Here is a 21,760-nt window from a genome sequence, read left to right on the forward strand (position 1 = left end):
CACACTGTGCAAGTATTTACCAGTTATCTGATATCTTTCGTACAGGATTAGGTAACCCAAATGAGGTCCAAATAAAATAAACAAACCTATTCTGGGACCCTTGTCACAAACTGGACACAACACAAATATAACAAAACACTAATAAAATAATTAAAATAAAAGCACTTAAAACTAAGCACAAACTCTAAGGGAAAAATAGTCCACTTACAACTAGCTCGGGTTTCAGTCTGTTACATATATGATATGCTAACTTAATGATTAAAACCTGGAAATACAAAGAACACCGTAAAACTGGACATACGCCGTCGTAGTGAACCGGGGGCTGTTTTGGGTTAGATAATTAAAAACTATGAAAAACTTTGATTTAAAAGTTGTTATTCTGGGAAAATGATTTTTCTTATGAAAATGAAACTATATCCAAAAATCATGGTTAAACTCAAAGTGGAAGTATGTTTTTCAAAATGGTCATCAAGACGTCGTTCTTTCGACTGAAATGACTACCTCTTACAAAAATGACTTGTAACTTATATTTCTGACTATAAACTTATACTTTTTCTATTTAGATTCATAAATTTCAGTTCAATATGAAACCATAGCAATTTGATTCACTTAAAACGGATTTAAAATGAAGAAATGATGGGTAAAACAAAATTGGTTAAAAATGGTTAATTTGACTACGGGATGAATTTACAAAAATCTATACTAACCATAACTTAACTAGCTTATATTGTATTATACATGTAGTCTAACATATATTATGTACCCTTGATAGACCATAGACACGTATACAATGTTTTGACATATAATATCGACGTCATCTATATATTATTTGGAACAACCATAGACACTCTATATGCGGTAATGTTCGAGTTAGCTATACAGGGTTGAGGTCGATTCCAAAATAATATATATACTTTGAGTTGTGATCGAGTCTGAGACTTGTATACACTGGGTCGTGGATTGATTCGAGATAATATATATTGATTTATTTCTGTACTACTAACTGTGTACAACTAATTGTGGACTACGAACGTTGGACTGTTAACTTAACAAACTTAAATCGTTAAAACATAATAAAACATATTGTGAATATATTTCGATCATACTTTGATATATATGTATATATTTGTTATAGGTTCGTGAATCAACCAGTGGCCAAGTGTTATTTTCCGACGAAGGGATAATCTGTGAAAGTGAGTTATAGTCCCATTTTTACTATTGAATATTTTGGGGATGAGAATACATGCAGTATTATAAATGATTTATAAAATAGACACAAGTACTTGAAAATTACATTATATGATTGAATTAACTTATTGAATATCACCCTTTTGTTTGGTAACTTAAGAATTAGTGAACGCCACTAATTGACGCGAATCCTGAAGATAGATTTATGGGCCTAACGAACCCCATCCATGTTACGGATGCTTTAGTACTTCAATTTTTATATACAGATGAGTGTACATGTATATTTGGGGATATTCTATATGCATTTGTTAATTTCGATTACCAGGTGTTCTTCATATGAATGATTTTTATACAGATGAGTGTTCCTGTATTATTTTTTTTGTAGATGAGTGTTCCTGCAGTTAATTATGAAAAATGAAATCTTGTGGTCAATTAATATAATTTGATATATAGGTTAAACCTATAGCTCACCAACATTTTTGTTGACGTTTAAAGCATGTTTATTCTCAGGTGATTATTAAGAGCTTTCGCTGTTGCATGCTAAATAATGACAGGATTGGAGTCTGCATGCTTGTACAATATTGTTTAAAAACTGCATTCGAAGACTTAAGTTGTTGTGTAATATTATTGTAAACTATTATGTAATGGTCGTGTGAAAACGCTACATTTTAGATTATCATTATTTGATAATCTTCGTAATATTTTAAACCTTTATCGCAAATATAAAGGTTATGGTTTGTTTCAAAAATCGAATGCAGTCTTTGAAAAACGTCTCATATAGAGGTCAAAACCTCGCAACGAAATCAATTAATATGAAACGTTTATAATTATTATGAACGGGACATTTCATATGTGTAGAGAGCCTTCTCAGCCTTCTTTATCACAGGCTTCACTCCTTCCTTCTTCAAGTTCTTGTACTTCTGCTTGCACTTCTTTGATTTTTCCAAGTACTTACCAGAGTCTGAACTAGAATCAACCTTAGACCAACACTCAGCAGCAATGTGACAAATGTTTCCACACTTAAAACAAGTAGCCTTCTTTGGATCAAAAGAACTTTTTATTTTCCTAGGTCCAAACTTTTTCTTTTCAATTCTTTGAGTAAGAAGAGCCATTTGTTCTTCAAGCATTTGAACCTCTTCATCCTTTGAAGAGTCATCACTTTCCTCATCTGTTTCAGCCTTGGTAGAATAGCTTGAGAATAGTTCTTTGTTTCTTTTGGTTGTTTCAACTAAAGCAACATCTGGATCTTTGGCTATCTTCTTAGCATTGATCTTCTTCTTCAATTTGGTTTCCTCAAAGTTTGTGAGGATTCCAAATAACCCACTAAGATCATAATTATCCAACTTTTCACTTACTACTATTGAGGTAATGATAGATTCAAAAGTGTCTGGAAGTGCATCAACAAACTTTTGACACAATTCTGCTTGTGTCTTTATTACTCCAGCACCTTCCAGATCATTGATCAAAAATTGAAATCTTGAATGAAGATCAAACAATGATTCCTTTGGTTCAGCAGTAAAATTTTCATACAATCAAATTAAATTCTTCTTCTTTTGAGTTTTAACCACAGTAACTCCTTCAAAATCATTTAGCAAAATATCCCACATAGCTTTTGCAGTTTTAGCATGTCCTACCTTTCTTAAGATAAGAACAGAAATAGCATTTCCAATGATACTTCTGATTTTGTTATCTAATCTATAAAGAATAGCATCTTGATCTGTCCACTGAGTTCTTGGAATCTGAATAAACTCAGCAGGTTTGACTATAGTACCATCTGAAATGTCCCGTTCTTATTGATTAAAAACGTTCCATATTAATTGATTTCGTTGCGAGGTTTTAACCTCTATATGAGACGTTTTTCAAAGTCTGCATTCATTTTTAAAACAAACCATAACCTTTATTTCATAAATAAAGGTTTAAAAAGCTTTACGTAGATTATCAAATAATGATAATCTAAAATATCATGTTTACACACGACCATTACATAATGGTTTACAATACAAATATGTTACATCAAAATCAGTTTCTTGAATGCAGTTTTTATACAATATCATACAAACATGGACTCCAAATCGTGTCCTTATTTTATTATGCAACAGCGGAAGCTCTTAGTATTCACCTGAGAATAAGCATGCTTTAAACGTCAACAAAAATGTTGGTGAGTTATAGGTTTAACCTATATATATCAAATCGTAACAATAGACCACAAGATTTCATATTTCAATACACATCCCATACATAGAGATAAAAATCATTCATATGGTGAACACCTGGTAACCGACATTAACAAGATGCATATATATAAGAATATACCCATCATTCCGGGACACCCTTCGGATATGATATAAATTTCGAAGTACTAAAGCATCCGGTACTTTGGATGGGGTTTGTTAGGCCCAATAGATCTATCTTTAGGATTCGCGTCAATTAGGGTGTCTGTTCCCTAATTCTTAGATTACCAGACTTAATAAAAAAGGGGCATATTCGATTTCGATAATTCAACCATAGAATGTAGTTTCACGTACTTGTGTCTATTTTGTAAATCATTTAAAAAACCTGCATGTATTCTCATCCCAAAAATATTAGATTTTAAAAGTGGAACTATAACTCACTTTCACAGATTTTTACATCGTCGGGAAGTAAGACTTGGCCACTGGTTGATTCACGAACCTATAACAATATATACATATATATCAAAGTATGTTCAAAATATATTTACAACACTTTTAATATATTTTGATGTTTTAAGTTTATTAAGTCAGCTGTCCTCGTTAGTAACCTACAACTAGTTGTCCACAGTTAGATGTACAGAAATAAATTGATAAATATTATCTTGAATCAATCCACGACCCAGTGTATACGTATCTCAGTATTGATCACAACTCAAACTATATATATTTTGGAATCAACCTCAACCCTGTATAGCTAACTCCAACATTCACATATAGAGTGTCTATGGTTGTTCCGAAATATATATAGATGTGTCGACATGATAGGTCGAAACATTGTATACGTGTCTATGGTATCTCAAGATTACATAATATACAATACAAGTTGATTAAGTTATGGTTGGAATAGATTTGTTACCAATTTTCACGTAGCTAAAATGAGAAAAATTATCCAATCTTGTCTTACCCATAACTTCTTTATTTCAAATCCGTTTTGAGTGAATCAAATTGCTATGGTTTCATATTGAACTCTATTTTATGAATATAAACAGAAAAAGTATTGGTTTATGGTCTGAAAAATAAGTTACAAGTCGTTTTTGTAAAGGTAGTCATTTCAGTCGAAAGAACGACGTCTAGATGACCATTTTAGAAAACATACTTCCACTTTGAGTTTAACCATAATTTTTGGATATAGTTTCATGTTCATAATAAAAATCATTTTCCCAGAATAACAACTTTTAAATCAAAGTTTATCATAGTTTTTAATTAACTAACCCAAAACAGCCCGTGGTGTTACTACGACGGCGTAAATCCGGTTTTACGGTGTTTTTTGTGTTTTCAGGTTTTAAATCATTAAGTTAGCATATCATATAGATATAAAACATGTGTTTAGTTGATTTTAAAAGTCAAGTTAGAAGTATTAACTTTTATTTGCGAACAAGTTTAGAATTAACTAAACTATGTTCTAGTGATTACAAGTTTAAACCTTCGAATAAGATAGCTTTATATGTATGAATCGAATGATGTTATGAACATCATTACTACCTCAAGTTCTTTGGATAAACCTACTGGAAATGAGAAAAATGGATCTAGCTTCAAAGGATCCTTGGATGGCTTGAAAGTTCTTGAAGCAAAATCATGACACGAAAACAATTTCAAGTAAGATTTCCACTCGAAATAAGATTGTTATAGTTATAGAAATTGAATTAAAGTTTGAATATGATTATTACCTTGTATTAGAAAGATAACCTACTGTAAGTAACAAAGGTTTCTTGATCTTGGATGATTACTTGGAATGGATTTAGAAAACTTGGAAGTAAACTTGCAATCTTGGAAGTATTCTTGATTTTATGAAACTAGAACTTTTGGAATTTATGAAGAACACTTAGAACTTGAAGATAGAACTTGAAAGAGATCAATTAGATGAAAAAAATTGAAGAATGAAAGTGTTTGTAGGTGTTTTTGGTCGTTGGTGTATGGATTAGATATAAAGGATATGTAATTTTGTTTTCATGTAAATAAGTCATGAATGATTACTCATATTTTTGTAATTTTATGAGATATTTCATGCTAGTTTCCAAATTATGGTTCCCACATGTGTTAGGTGACTCACATGGGCTGCTAAGAGCTGATCATTGGAGTGTATATACCAATAGTACATACATCTAAAAGCTGTGTATTGTACGAGTACGAATACGGGTGCATACGAGTAGAATTGTTGATGAAACTGAACGAGGATGTAATTGTAAGCATTTTTGTTAAGTAGAAGTATTTTGATAAGTGTTTTGAAGTCTTTCAAAAGTGTATGAATACATATTAAAACACTACATGTATATACATTTTAACTGAGTCGTTAAGTCATCGTTTGTCGTTACATGTAAATGTTGTTTTGAAACCTTTAGGTTAACGATCTTGTTGAATGTTGTTAACCCATTATTTATTATAACAAATGAGATGTTAAATTGTTATATTATCATGATATTATGATATATAATATATCTTAGTATGATATATATACAGTTAAATGTCGTTACAACGATAATCGTTACATATATGTCTCGTTTCGAAATCATTATGTTAGTAGTCTTATTTTTACATATGTATTTCATTGTTAATACACTTAATAATATATTTACTTATCATTTAACATAATTAACCAAGTGTATCAATATCTTAATATGATTCATATGTACCTAGTAAGACGTTGTTATAACGATAATCGTTATATATATCGTTTTCGAGTTTCTTAAATTAATAGTCTCATTTTTATGTATATAACTCATTGTTAAAATACCTAATGAGATACATACTTATAATAAAATCAAGTTAACTATATATATAACCATATATATGTCATCGTATAGTTTTTACAAGTTTTAACGTTCTTGAATCACCGGTCAACTTGGGTGGTCAATTGTCTATATGAAACCTATTTCAATTAATCAAGTCTTAACAAGTTTGATTGCTTAACATGTTGGAAACACTTAATCATGTAAATAACAATTTCATTTAATATATATATAAACATGGAAAAGTTCGGGTCACTACAGTACCTACCCGTTAAATAAATTTCGTCCCGAAATTTTAAGCAGTTGGAGGTGTTGACGTATCTTCTGGAAATAAATGCAGGTATTTCTTCTTCATATGATCTTCACACTCCCAGGTGAACTCGAGTCCTCTACGAGCATTCCATCGAACCTTAACAATCGGTATCTTGTTTTGTTTAAGTCTCTTAACCTCACGATCCATTATTTCGACGGGTTCTTCAATGAATTGAAGTTTTTCATTGATTTGGATTTCGTCCAACGGAATAGTGAGATCTTCTTTAGCAAAACATTTCTTCAAATTTGAGACGTGGAAAGTGTTATGTACAGCTGTGAGTTGTTGAGGTAGCTCCAGTTGGTAAGCTACTGGTCCGACACGATCTATAATCTTGAATGGTCCAATGTACCTTGGATTTAGTTTCCCCCGTTTACCAAATCGAACAACGCCTTTCCAAGGTGAAACCTTAAGCATGACCATTTCTCCAATTTCAAACTCTATATCTTTTCTTTTACTGTCCGCGTAGCTCTTTTGTCGACTCTGGGCGGTTTTCAATCTTTGTTGAATTTGGATGATTTTCTCGGTAGTTTCTTATATTATCTCCGGACCCGTAATCTGTCTATCCCCCACTTCACTCCAACAAATCGGAGACCTGCACTTTCTACGATAAAGTGCTTCAAAGGGCGCCATCTCAATGCTTGAATGGTAGCTGTTGTTGTAGGAAAATTCTGCTAACGGTAGATGTCGATCCCAACTGTTTCCGAAATCAATAACACAAGCTCGTAGCATGTCTTCAAGCGTTTGTATCATCCTTTCACTCTGCCCATCAGTTTGTGGATGATAGGCAGTACTCATGTCTAGACGAGTTCCCAATGCTTGCTGTAATGTCTGCCAGAATCTTGAAATAAATCTGCCATCCCTATCAGAGATAATAGAGATTGGTATTCCATGTCTGGAGACGACTTCCTTCAAATACAGTCGTGCTAACTTCTCCATCTTGTCATCTTCTCTTATTGGCAGGAAGTGTGCTGACTTGGTGAGACGATCAACTATTACCCTAATAGTATCATAACCACTTGCAGTCCTTGGCAATTTAGTAATGAAATCCATGGTAATGTTTTCCCATTTCCATTCCGAGATTTCAGGTTGTTGTAGTAGACCTGATGGTTTCTGATGTTCAGCTTTGACCTTAGAACACGTCAAACATTCTCCTACATATTTAGCAATATCGGCTTTCATACCTGGCCACCAAAAATGTTTCTTAAGATCCTTGTACATCTTCCCCGTTCCAGGATGTATTGAGTATCTGGTTTTATGAGCTTCTCTAAGTACCATTTCTCTCATATCTCTAAATTTTGGTACCCAAATTCTTTCAGCCCTATACCGGGTTCTGTCTTCTCGAATATTAAGATGCTTCTCCGATCCTTTGGGTATTTCATCCTTTAAATTTCCCTCTTTTAAAACTCCTTGTTGTGCCTCCTTTATTTGAGTAGTAAGGTTAGTGTGAATCATTATATTCATAGATTTTACTCGAATGGGTTCTCTGTCCTTCCTGCTCAAGGCGTCGGCTACCACATTTGCCTTCCCCGGGTGGTAACGAATCTCAAAGTTGTAATCATTCAACAATTCAATCCACCTACGCTGCCTCATATTCAGTTGTTTCTGATTAAATATGTATTGAAGACTTTTGTGGTCGGTATATATAATACTTTTGACCCCATATAAGTAGTGCCTCCAAGTCTTTAATGCAAAAACAACCGCGCCTAATTCCAAATCATGTGTCGTATAATTTTGCTCGTGAATCTTCAATTGTCTAGACGCATAAGCAATCACCTTCGTCCGTTGCATTAATACACAACCGAGACCTTGCTTTGATGCGTCACAATAAATCACAAAATCATCATTCCCTTCAGGCAATGACAATATAGGTGCCGTAGTTAGCTTTTTCTTCAATAATTGAAACGCCTTCTCTTGTTCATCCTTCCATTCAAATTTCTTCCCTTTATGCGTTAATGCAGTCAAGGGTTTTGCTATTTTGGTGAAATTTTGGATGAATCTTCTGTAGTAACCAGCCAATCCTAAAAATTGACGTATATGCTTCGGAGTTTTTGGGGTTTCCCACTTTTCAGCGGTTTCGATCTTTGCCGGGTCCACCTGGATACCTTCTTTGTTCACTATGTGACCGAGAAATTGAACTTCTTCCAACCAAAATGCACACTTTGAAAACTTAGCGTACAGTTTTTCTTTCCTCAATACTTCTAGCACTTTTCTCAAATGTTTTTCGTGCTCTTGATCATTCTTTGAGTAAATAAGTATGTCATCGATGAAAACAATGACAAACTTGTTAAGATCTGGCCCACACACTCGGTTCATAAGGTCTATGAACACAGCTGGTGCGTTAGTCAATCCAAACGGCATAACCATAAACTTGTAATGACCATAACGCGTCCTAAAAGCAGTTTTTGGAATATCATCCTCCTTTACTCGCATTTGATGATATCCAGAACGTAAATCGATCTTCGAATAAACCGACGAGCCTTGTAGTTGATCAAATAAGTCGTCAATTCTCGGCAGTGGATAACGGTTTTTGATGGTAAGTTTGTTCAACTCTCTGTAGTCAATACACAACCTAAATGTACCATCCTTCTTCTTGACAAACAAAACAGGAGCTCCCCATGGTGATGTGCTTGGTCGAATGAAACCACATTCTAATAGTTCTTGCAGTTGGCTTTGCAGTTCTTTCATCTCGCTGGGTACGAGTCTATAAGGAGCACGAGCTATTGGTGCAGCTCCTAGTACAAGATCAATTTGAAATTCAACAGATCGATGTGGAGGTAGTCCCGGTAATTCTTTCGGAAATACATCGGGAAATTCTTTTGCGACGGGAACATCATTGATGCTCTTTTCTTCAGTTTGTACTTTCTCGACGTGTGCTAGAACAGCATAGCAACCTTTTCTTATTAGTTTTTGTGCCTTCAAATTACTAATAAGATGTAGCTTCATGTTGCCCTTTTCTCCGTACACCATTAAGGGTTCTCCTTCTTCTCATACAATGCGAATTGCATTTTTATAACATACGATCTCTGCTTTCACCTTCTTCAGCCAGTCCATGCCAACTATAACATCAAAACTCCCTAACTCTACTGGTATCAAATCAATCTTAAATATTTCGCTACCCAGTTTGATTTCTCGATTCCGGCATATATTATCTGCTGAAATTAATTTACCGTTTGCTAATTCGAGTAAAAATTTACTATCCAACGGCGTCAATGGACAACTTAATTTAGCACAAAAATCTCTACTCATATAGCTTCTATCCGCACCCGAATCAAATAAAGCGTAAGCAGATTTATTGTCAATAAGAAACGTACCCGTAACAAGCTCCGGGTCTTCCTGTGCCTCTGCCGCATTAATATTGAAAACTCTTCCGCGGCCTTATCCATTCGTGTTCTCCTGGTTCGGGCAATTTTTAATAATGTGGCCCGGTTTTCCACATTTATAACAAACTACATTGGCATAACTTGCTCTGACACTACTTGCTCTGCCATTACTCGTTCCGACACCATTTGTTCCTTTCGTTCTGTTAACCCCTGGTCCGTAGACCCCACACTTCGCCGCGCTATGACCATTTCTTTTACACTTGTTGCAAAATTTGGTGCAGAACCCCGAGTGATACTTTTCACACCTTTGGCATAGCTGCTTCTGATTGTTGTTGTTGTTGTTGCGGTAGTTATTGTTGTTGGGATGATTGTTGTAGTTGTTGTTGTTGTTGTTGTTGTTGTTGTTGTTGTTGTTGTTGTTGTTGTTGTTGTTGTTGTTGTTGGGCCGTTTGTTGTAGTTGCGATTGATGTTGCGATTGTTGGGATAATTGTTGCGATTATTATTGTAATTGCTGTTGTTGTTGTATTGGTGATTCTTATCACCGTTTTCCTCCCACTTTCTTTTGACTTGCTTCACATTGGCCTCTTCAGCCGTCTGTTCTTTAATTCTTTCCTCAATCTGGTTCACTAGTTTGTAAGCCATTCCACATGCCTGTTGTATGGAGGTGGGATCGTGTGAACTTATATCTTCTTGGATTCTTTCCGGTAATCCTTTAACAAACGCGTCGATCTTCTCTTCCTCATCTTCGAACGCTCCCGGACACAATAGGCACAATTCTGTGAATCGTCTTTCGTACGTGGTAATATCAAATCCTTGGGTTCGTAACCCTCTAAGTTCTGTCTTGAGCTTATTGACCTCGGTTCTGGGACGGTACTTCTCGTTCATCAAGTGCTTGAATGCTGACCACGGTAGTGCGTACGCATCATCTTGTCCCACTTGCTCTAGATAGGTATTCCACCATGTTAACGCAGAACCTATGAAGGTATGCGTAGCATACTTTACTTTGTCCTCTTCAGTACACTTACTTATGGCAAACACCGATTCGACCTTCTCGGTCCACCGTTTCAATCCGATCGGTCCTTCGGTTCCATCAAATTCCAAAGGTTTGCAGGCAGTAAATTCTTTGTAGGTGCATCCTACACGATTTCCTGTACTGCTAGATCCAAGGTTATTGTTGGTATGTAGCGCAGCCTGTACTGCGGCTATGTTTGAAGCTAGAAAAGTACGGAATTCCTCTTCATTCATATTCACGGTGTGTCGAGTAGTCGGTGCCATTTCCTTCAAAATAGTCAAATGGAACAAGTTAATCATACAGAATATTAAGAGTAGTTAATAGTATTTCGTAGCATAATATGAACTCATTTATAAAAGCTTTTTCTTCATATTAGCGTTTTATAAGTTTAAATTCGGGTAGTACCTACCCGTTAAGTTCATACTTAGTAGCTAATATACAATTCAACTACTACAATTCTATATGAAAAACTGATTATAATAATATTTCGCCTTCAAACTTTTATACAATATTTTACAAACTTACAATACCGCTTATTTTACATAAAGCATAAAATATAGCACACAATAACTTTGATACAAGATAGTTGTGAAGATAATTCTAGCTAGTACACAAGTCGTTCAGCAAAGGCAATAAAGACACGTAATTCATACGTCCAGAAACAAGTCATGCATTCTGGTTTTACTAGGACTACTTCCCATCCTTGGTCTTGTGGAACATAACCGTTATGGCCGTTGATAAGACAGCGTGTTGTAACGTGGTCAAAGGGACGAGGGTTACGTAATGACCAACAGTCTCGTAATAACCTAAAAACCTCATTTCTTACCCCAATTACCGACTCCGTCACTTGTGGAAACGTTTTGTTTAATAGTTGTAGCCCGATGTTCTTTTTCTCACTTTGGTAAGAAGCAAACATTACTAACCCGTAAGCATAGCATGCTTTTTTATGTTGCATGTTAGCCACTTTTTCTAAATTATGAAGTCCTATATTCGGATACATTGAGTCAAAATAATTTCTTAACCCGTTGCGTAAAATAGCATTTGGGTTCCCCGCAATATATGCGTCAAAGTAAACACATCGTAACTTATGGGTTTCCCAATGTGATATCCCCCATCTTTCAAACGAAAGTCTCTTATAAACCAAGACATTCTTGGAACGTTCTTCGAATGTCTTACAAACTGATTTCACCGTAAATAGTTGTGCCGAAGAATTCTGACCGACTCTAGACAAGATTTCATCAATCATGTCTCCGGGTAGGTCTCTTAAAATATTGGGTTGTCTATCCATTTTGTGTTTTTATACTGTAAAATAGACAAGAGTTAGATTCATTAAAAAAATACTTATTAATACAAGCAATTTTTACATATATCATAAAGCATAAGCACACTATATTACATATATTACACCACACGAATACAACTATCTTATTCCGACTCGCTCATTTCTTCTTCTTCGGTTTTGGTTCATTTTGCCAAGTTTCTAGGGATATATGATGTTCCCCTAATACGAGCTGTCGTTTTCCACAACGGTTTAGAAAAACCTGGTGGTTTAGAGGTTCCCGGGTCATTGTTACAACTTAAGGGCTTCGGGGGTTGACGATACATATAAAGTTCATCGGGGTTGGAATTAGATTTCTCTATTTTTATGCCCTTTCCCTTATTATTTTCTTTTGCCTTTTTAAATTCAGTTGGGGTAATTTCTATAACATCATCGGAATTCTCGTCGGAATCCGATTCATCGGAGAATTGGTAATCCTTCCAATATTTTGCTTCCTTGGCGGAAACACCATTGACCATAATTAACCTTGGTCGGTTGGTTGAGGATTTTCTTTTACTTAACCGTTTTATTATTTCCCCCACCGGTTCTATTTTCTCCTCCGGTTCCTCCTCTTCCGGTTCTGATTCTTCTTCCGGTTCTGATTCTTCTTCCGGTTCTTCTTCGGGAACTTGTGAATCAGTCCAATATATATTCGACTCTTCGTTATTATTAGGTGAGTCAATGGGATTTGTGCTAGAGGTAGACATCTATCACACAATATCAAACATGTTAAGAGATTAATATATCACATAATATATACATGTTAATAATATATAGTTTCCAACAAAAATGTTAAGCAATCATTTTTAAAGAAAACACGGTCGAAGTCCAGACTCACTAATGCATCCTAACAAACTCGATAAGACACACTAATGCAAATTTTCTAGTTCTCTAAGACCAACGCTCGGATACCAACTGAAATACAGTTGGGGACAACCACCGTCCCACCCAGTGCCTTCCCAGCTAACCGCCTGGTGACCACTGAGTGTACCTCAGATACTGATTTTAGGGCCTGCCTCTCGGCTACTGCCAACCCTCGTAAGGGATCGCAAGGAGTAAGAGCCAATGCTTCGTCACAGGTAACACTGTGAGAACCTCCTTTACGACTAACCCGCCACACATGGACGGCGTTATACCAGGCTCTGATACCAACTGAAATGTCCCGTTCTTATTGATTAAAAATGTTCCATATTAATTGATTTCGTTGCGAGGTTTTAACCTCTATATGAGACGTTTTTCAAAGTCTGCATTCATTTTTAAAACAAACCATAACCTTTATTTCATAAATAAAGGTTTAAAAAGCTTTACGTAGATTATCAAATAATGATAATCTAAAATATCATGTTTACACACGACCATTACATAATGGTTTACAATACAAATATGTTACATCGAAATCAGTTTCTTGAATGCAGTTTTTACACAATATCATACAAACATGGACTCCAAATCTTGTCCTTATTTTAGTATGCAACAGCGGAAGCTCTTAGTATTCACCTGAGAATAAGCATGCTTTAAACGTCAACAAAAATGTTGGTGAGTTATAGGTTTAACCTATATATATCAAATCGTAACAATAGACCACAAGATTTCATATTTCAATACACATCCCATACATAGAGATAAAAATCATTCATATGGTGAACACCTGGTAACCGACATTAACAAGATGCATATATATAAGAATATCCCCATCATTCCGGGACACCCTTCGGATATGATATAAATTTCGAAGTACTAAAGCATCCGGTACTTTGGATGGGGTTTGTTAGGCCCAATAGATCTATCTTTAGGATTCGCGTCAATTAGGGTGTCTGTTCCCTAATTCTTAGATTACCAGACTTAATAAAAAAGGGGCATATTCGATTTTGATAATTCAACCATAGAATGTAGTTTCACGTACTTGTGTCTATTTTGTAAATCATTTAAAAAACCTGCATGTATTCTCATCCCAAAAATATTAGATTTTAAAAGTGGGACTATAACTCACTTTCACAGATTTTTACTTCGTCGGGAAGTAAGATTTGGCCACTGGTTGATTCACGAACCTATAACAATATATACATATATATCAAAGTATGTTCAAAATATATTTACAACACTTTTAATATATTTTGATGTTTTAAGTTTATTAAGTCAGCTGTCCTCGTTAGTAACCTACAACTAGTTGTCCACAGTTAGATGTACAGAAATAAATCGATAAATATTATCTTGAATCAATCCACGACCCAGTGTATACGTATCTCAGTATTGATCACAACTCAAACTATATATATTTTGGAATCAACCTCAACCCTGTATAGCTAACTCCAACATTCACATATAGAGTGTCTATGGTTGTTCCGAAATATATATAGATGTGTCGACATGATAGATCGAAACATTGTATACGTGTCTATGGTATCTCAAGATTACATAATATATAATACAAGTTGATTAAGTTATGGTTGGAATAGATTTGTTACCAATTTTCACGTAGCTAAAATGAGAAAAATTATCCAATCTTGTCTTACCCATAACTTCTTCATTTTAAATCCGTTTTGAGTGAATCAAATTGCTATGGTTTCATATTGAACTCTATTTTATGAATCTAAACAGAAAAAGTATAGGTTTATAGTCGGAAAAATAAGTTACAAGTCATTTTTGTAAAGGTAGTCATTTCAGTCGAAAGAACTACTTCTAGATGACCATTTTAGAAAACATACTTCCACTTTGAGTTTAACCATAATTTTTGGATATAGTTTCATGTTCATAATAAAAATCATTTTCCCAGAATAACAACTTTTAAATCAAAGTTTATCATAGTTTTTAATTAACTAACCCAAAACAGCCCGTGGTGTTACTACGACGGCGTAAATCCGGTTTTACGGTGTTTTTCGTGTTTTCAGGTTTTAAATCATTAAGTTAGCATATCATATAGATATAGAACATGTGTTTAGTTGATTTTAAAAGTCAAGTTATAAGGATTAACTTTTATTTGCGAACAAGTTTATAATTAACTAAACTATGCTCTAGTGATTACAAGTTTAAACCTTCGAATAAGATAGCTTTATATGTATGAATCGAATGATGTTATGAACATCATTACTACCTCAAGTTCCTTGGATAAACCTACTGGAAATGAAAAAAATGGATCTAGCTTCAAAGGATCCTTGGATGGGTTGAAAGTTCTTGAAGCAGAATCATGACACGAAAACAATTTCAAGTAAAATTTCCACTCGAAATAAGATTGTTATAGTTATAGAAATTGAATTAAAGTTTGAATATGATTATTACTTTGTATTAGAAAGATAACCTACTATAAGTAACAAAGGTTTCTTGATCTTGGATGATTACTTGGAATGGATTTAGAAAACTTGGAAGTAAACTTGCAATCTTGGAAGTATTCTTGATTTTATGAAACTATAACTTTTGGAATTTATGAAGAACACTTAGAACTTGAAGATAGAACTTGAGAGAGATCAATTATATGAAGAAAATTGAAGAATGAAAGTGTTTGTAGGTGTTTTTGGTCGTTGGTGTATGGATTAGATATAAAGGATATGTAATTTTGTTTTCATGTAAATAAGTCATGAATGATTACTCATATTTTTGTAATTTTATGAGATATTTCATGCTAGTTGCCAAATGATGGTTCCCACATGTGTTAGGTGACTCACATGGGCTGCTAAGAGCTGATCATTGGAGTATATATACCAATAGTACATACATCTAAAAGCTGTGTATTGTACGAGTACGAATACGGGTGTATACGAGTAGAATTGTTGATGAAACTGAACGAGGATGTAATTGTGAGCATTTTTGTTAATTAGAAGTATTTTGATAAGTGTCTTGAAGTCTTTCAAAAGTGTATGAATACATATTAAAACACTACATGTATATACATTTTAACTGAGTCGTTAAGTCATCGTTAGTCGTTACATGTAAATGTTGTTTTGAAACCTTTAGGTTAACGATCTTGTTGAATGTTGTTAACCCATTATTTATTATAACAAATGAGATGTTAAATTGTTATATTATCATGATATTATGATATATAATATATCTTAGTATGATATATATACAGTTAAATGTCGTTACAACGATAATCGTTACATATATGTCTCGTTTCGAAATCATTATGTTAGTAGTCTTATTTTTACATATGTATTTCATTGTTAATACACTTAATAATATATTTACTTATCATTTAACATAATTAACCAAGTGTATCAATATCTTAATATGATTCATATGTACCTAGTAAGACGTTGTTATAACGATAATCGTTATATATATCGTTTTCGAGTTTCTTAAATTAATAGTCTCATTTTTATGTATATAACTCATTGTTAAAATACCTAATGAGATACATACTTATAATAAAATCATGTTAACTATATATATAACCATATATATGTCATCGTATAGTTTTTACAAGTTTTAACGTTCGTGAATCACCGGTCAACTTGGGTGGTCAATTGTCTATATGAAACCTATTTCAATTAATCAAGTCTTAACAAGTTTGATTGCTTAACATGTTGGAAACACTTAATCATGTAAATAACAATTTTATTTAATATATATATAAACATGGAAAAGTTCGGGTCACTACACCATCTGCATTGCTTACTTCTTCAGTCCATTTTCCTGGAATAATAGGTCCTTCAGTTAGAACTCTTTCCATTTCATCATGAATGGAACCTAGATACCAAAGTAACTTTAGTTTCTAGGTTGTAAAATCAATACCATCAAAGATGGAAACACCTTTTCCTGCCATAACTGGAGCAGTAATTGTAGCAGACATGATGATTGTGTGTTCTTGTTCTAGGTTTTAATAGATCATTTAAAGAAAATAAAAAGAATTTATATCTTTAACCACTCTGATATCAGTTGTTGGTCCACAATCAACAACCTATGTAACAACCAGACTTTTTCCGTTAATTTATTTTAACGCCCGTCTTTTTTTTTTTTTATAGATAATATCTTTCATTATCTAAATTCGTATCTTCCGTTAATTAGCGTTTCAATATTTCCTGCTATCTAATTATAACATCTCCCGTTTACTCTTGCGTATCTGATATATTTCGTTTGGTTAATTCACGCACCCGTTTCCAAACTCGAGGGACCAAAATTGCCAAGGGACCAAACTAGTGACTAGGTCAACTAGTCAAGTCCCTCATCCTCCACTCATTCATTCACCTCCTCTTTCTCTACTACTTCCATTTTTACTCTCAAACACCCAATTCACTAATTCATCATCTAAATCCAATCTAGCAATCAAACATCAAAATAAACTACATATTTGTGAACCTTGCATCATCCTCTTCAATTTGGTACCATTTTCATAGCTTGGGGTAAGCTTTTCAAAAATCTCTAATTTTCATAAATTAGACTTTTAAACTTGAAAGTGTGTTAGTTAGTGTCTATGGCTCGAGTCTAGCATGAATATGTGATTTATTTGCTCGATCTTGTTATTTTGCATAAACTAGCATGAACTTGAAAAAGGGTTTGTTTAATCTTGAGTTTTGGGTGATTTAATGTTGTTATATGTTAAAGCTCATGTATTTAATGTGTTACTAGCATCATTAGCTTCGTTTTGGTATGTAGATTGATTTAGAAAAACTTCATTTACAAAAATGTTGAATTCTTGATTCTTGGTTAGGGTTTGGTAGCATTTAAAATGAACTTTTGATGCCTTGAATGCCATGAGACATTGTTGGTAAGTGTTTAGTTGTATTGTATGTTTAATTACCTACGAAACGGCATGTCGTATATGTAAATTGGTTTCCCGAATCATGAAATGCATTTTATGAACTTGAAACTTTGATAATGGACTTTTAACGATCTTTCAAAGAGGTTTTTGTTGTTGTAAATGATGAACTTGATTGATGATATGTGTTTAGTTGTATTCCTTGTCAAAATACCTTTCCAACGATGTATGATATGCGTTTTTAGCGTTTTCGGATCATTAGTTATGAATGAAAGAAGTTTGGCTCGACACTTAGAAAAATTCAGCATTTCAGCACCTGGAGGACCCAAGTTGCGGCCGTAACCCAGGCCATTGCGGCCGTAACCCAGGACATTGCGGCTGTAAACCATGCCATTGCGGGCGTAACATTTTGGGCTGTCCAAAATTGTCATTTTTCGTTTAATTCTAACTATGCTACGCATCTCCGATTAACATGAAACTTGTTCTAACATGTTCATATGATTATATAACTTAGAAAAATTGTTCGAGACCCGACCCGAACGTGTTGACTTTTTCGTTGACTTTGACTTGACCGAAGTTTGACTTTTAGTCAAACTTAACCAAATGCGTATGCGATCATTCTAACATGCTTTTATACTTATATCTTGCATAAAACTTGACAACGTGATTCACATGCTATATATAATCGAGTCGTAACGAGCCATAGGACTAATTGAACACATTTCGCCCGACCTTATGTCGTAACCGTTAATTGATATAACCTAATTGTTTAGGTCAAGGCTAAGCAACTTTCATTTGCACAATGTTTAATTTCAATTACTTTGGCATGCGACTACGGTGAGATCATAGTCCCATCTTTTCAATAACTTTTACTCTTTTAAATCATGGGATGAGAAACATATACATTTTATACTACTTACTTTTATGCTTTAAACATAAGTACGAAAACAAACATTCCACGTGCGAGTTAGAACAAAAAGCCTCAATTTGATTATCATTAGTTACACTTGCAGGGTGTAATTACGTTGTGTGGCCATACGGGTTTGACAAACCCTCACTCGGAAGGTGCGACCGTTGGCGGATGAAATGTATTTTCGAGGATAAGTGTAGGTTCTAACACTATGTTTATGGGGTTCGTGTACAGTTAAGTCTTGATAATTGGGTGCTCGCGAATAACAACAACTTTTGGAATGTAAATGATTTGGATAATCAACTTTATGGAAATACAAAATCTTGTGGTTTAAAAACAACGTTTACAAATACACCTAAGATTTCACCAACGTTTTTCGTTGACAGTTTTCTATATGTTTCTCAGCTTCTTGATTGGCTACGTGATACATGCTTCCGCACACTTTGATTACTTGCTTGGGGTCAACCATGCATGCATATGCTAGGAATAGCACCTTTGGATTTAAACTTAAAGCATACCTACGTACGCTATTTATAGCAACTGTGATTTTCAACTAATTATGTCGCAAGTTATTTCAATAATACTTTATAATTTTGTAAACTTAAACTTGTTGCCGAACCGTTGGGTAAACTAAACTTTGTAAGTCTTGTACGTTTCAAATAAATGCCACATAATTTTGGTCAAACGCGTCTCATTTAGGGACTATGACCACGTAACGAGACCTAAGTTAACGACGCCGTCAATGACGTTTTTTTCGGGTCGTTAAATGTTTATATAAGATCAATTGAACAGAATAACAAATAAGTTACAAAGTACGAAATCAATTGAACTTTATCAATTAAATTGACACACAAAGAATGAAGCAATAGAGAAGATAATTGTTATTGAAATTGGCGAATTGGAATGAATTACATGTTCCCTATCTATAGATTTGAGAAACACACTTCTCAAATCTTATCAAATCTATTCCAAAACAAACGTAGCGAAATAAAAGGAAACAAGATAATATCATATCTCTTCAATGATCTTTTCCTAGAAATCAGAGATATTCGTTTAGATGAAATCTCTTCATTCTTATCTTCAATTGTTTCACGCGTATTTGATTTGATCTTTATCTCTTTTCAGCAACCGTAGAATCTGTATTTCTTGTTGAGCATAGTCTGTGTTTTTCAATCTTCCAGACTCTAAATATTACAGACTCTAAATACACAGATTCAAATAATACAGACTCAAAATACTTTTCAGCTAAATACTTCTTTGACTAATCAGATTTACAAAATTCCTAACATTTTATAGGTACATAAGTTAAAGAAGTAAGAAGTGGCCATAGAGAAGGAAAGGAACAAGTTAGAGAATAAAGTGGATTGCACATCATAAGTGTTACCCAAAGCCCCTCTTTTGAATTACCGTCATGTGCTTAGCTTATAATGATGTCCATGTTATGATATTATGTTTTTGTTTAATCTTAAAAATGCCAAATGTTATTTTGGGGTATGTAAAAGCAATCTTTTGAAGTTATGTTCATTTAGATATGGTGTTGAAAATGTAAAAATGATATGATAATGATCTTTTGAACTTGATATGTAAAATGAAGGCAAATTTACTTAAAGGATGTTATTAAAGTGTGTATGTAGTAATGAAAATAGACTTTTTCTAAGTTTTGAAAAAAAAATGGGGCGTTTCACCTGCTCGGGAGGTTCAGACGTCTCATAAATATATTGAATAACAAACGTCTCATATATATAAAGTGTATAACAGACGTCTCATACATATATTGAATAATACACATTTTGAAAACTAAATTACAGACCTTGTTATTCTATAAAACCCTATAAATGTATACATTTCTTAAAAAAACTACGAAATAATGTAAATACTTCGGTCCGATCCAATTTTACTTTTTTCGCTTTCAGTCCGTCCCGTACCGAAGACCAAAAAATATTTTAATTTGGGACCATAGACCGTACGAAAACTCCTTAGGAATGCTCGGTTCTAGTTCGGTTCGGTCCTTGGATATTTTTGGTTTTTCCTATACCATGCACACCCATAATAGCGTATATATGAATATCTATTTTTACCCCAAATTCCAACTACAGAGGCGATTTTAGATCTATGTTTAACAATTTCGATTGAACTGCATAATTGATTAATCAGAATAAACCCAGTAAGGATGGTGATGAAAACATCGGTCAGCGATGAAACACGACACTCGGAAATGAATCAAAGCTTCTGGTTGATAATTCTGATTTTTAAATCCAAAAATCAAGTTCTTCTCGGCAAAGTTTGTTGTCCTTTAAGGCTGCATTCTTGAGTTTTTTTTTAAGAGGTGAGGAAAGGAAACAGATGGATAGAGCACTCATCAACCATTCTTGAGGTTTTTTTAAGCAAAGAAAGTAATTGAGAGGAAAAAGGTTGGAAGGGGACTACAATGGTTTTTTACATAGGTTACAATCCGCTCACTTTTGAGATGATTAGAACGGAAAAAAAATCTTGTATGTTAATAAGACTATTATATTCCTTAATCCTACTATTACCACTCCATATTATTTCTCAAACACGTTAGAACTAACGAAAACCGTACTACAAAAGTTTACTTTGTATAGTCACTGCTGCCTGTTTATATTTCGCTGTATGGCCAAAGCCCCTAACTCTGTATTTAGTTCTTTTATTAATGATATTAGCTTTTCTTTTAAAAAAATGGTCATATTAGACAAGTGATATTCATGTCAAGATGTTTACATTTTGTTTGTTATTTGTGGAGTATGCTTTACTGAGTAACATATTAACATCTGATGCATATATTTAATGATAGTATAAAAGTGATTGCTTGTATTAGCCAAGACAAAAAAAAAAAAAAAAAAAAAATTATATTAGATGTATATACGATATAATCAACTAAAATAAAATAGTTATATATTCTTTATTAATAGTGTACAGTGTAAACAATCCGATTGTTATAATTCTCTCCTTTCCTTTCCACTTTATCCCTTTCAACTCGAGAATGTAGGTGTACTATTTTACATCATTTTCTTTTTTGTTATAATTCTCT

Source organism: Rutidosis leptorrhynchoides, chromosome 11 (genome assembly GCF_046630445.1).
Source record: "Rutidosis leptorrhynchoides isolate AG116_Rl617_1_P2 chromosome 11, CSIRO_AGI_Rlap_v1, whole genome shotgun sequence".
Classification (NCBI taxonomy): Eukaryota; Viridiplantae; Streptophyta; class Magnoliopsida; order Asterales; family Asteraceae; genus Rutidosis; species Rutidosis leptorrhynchoides.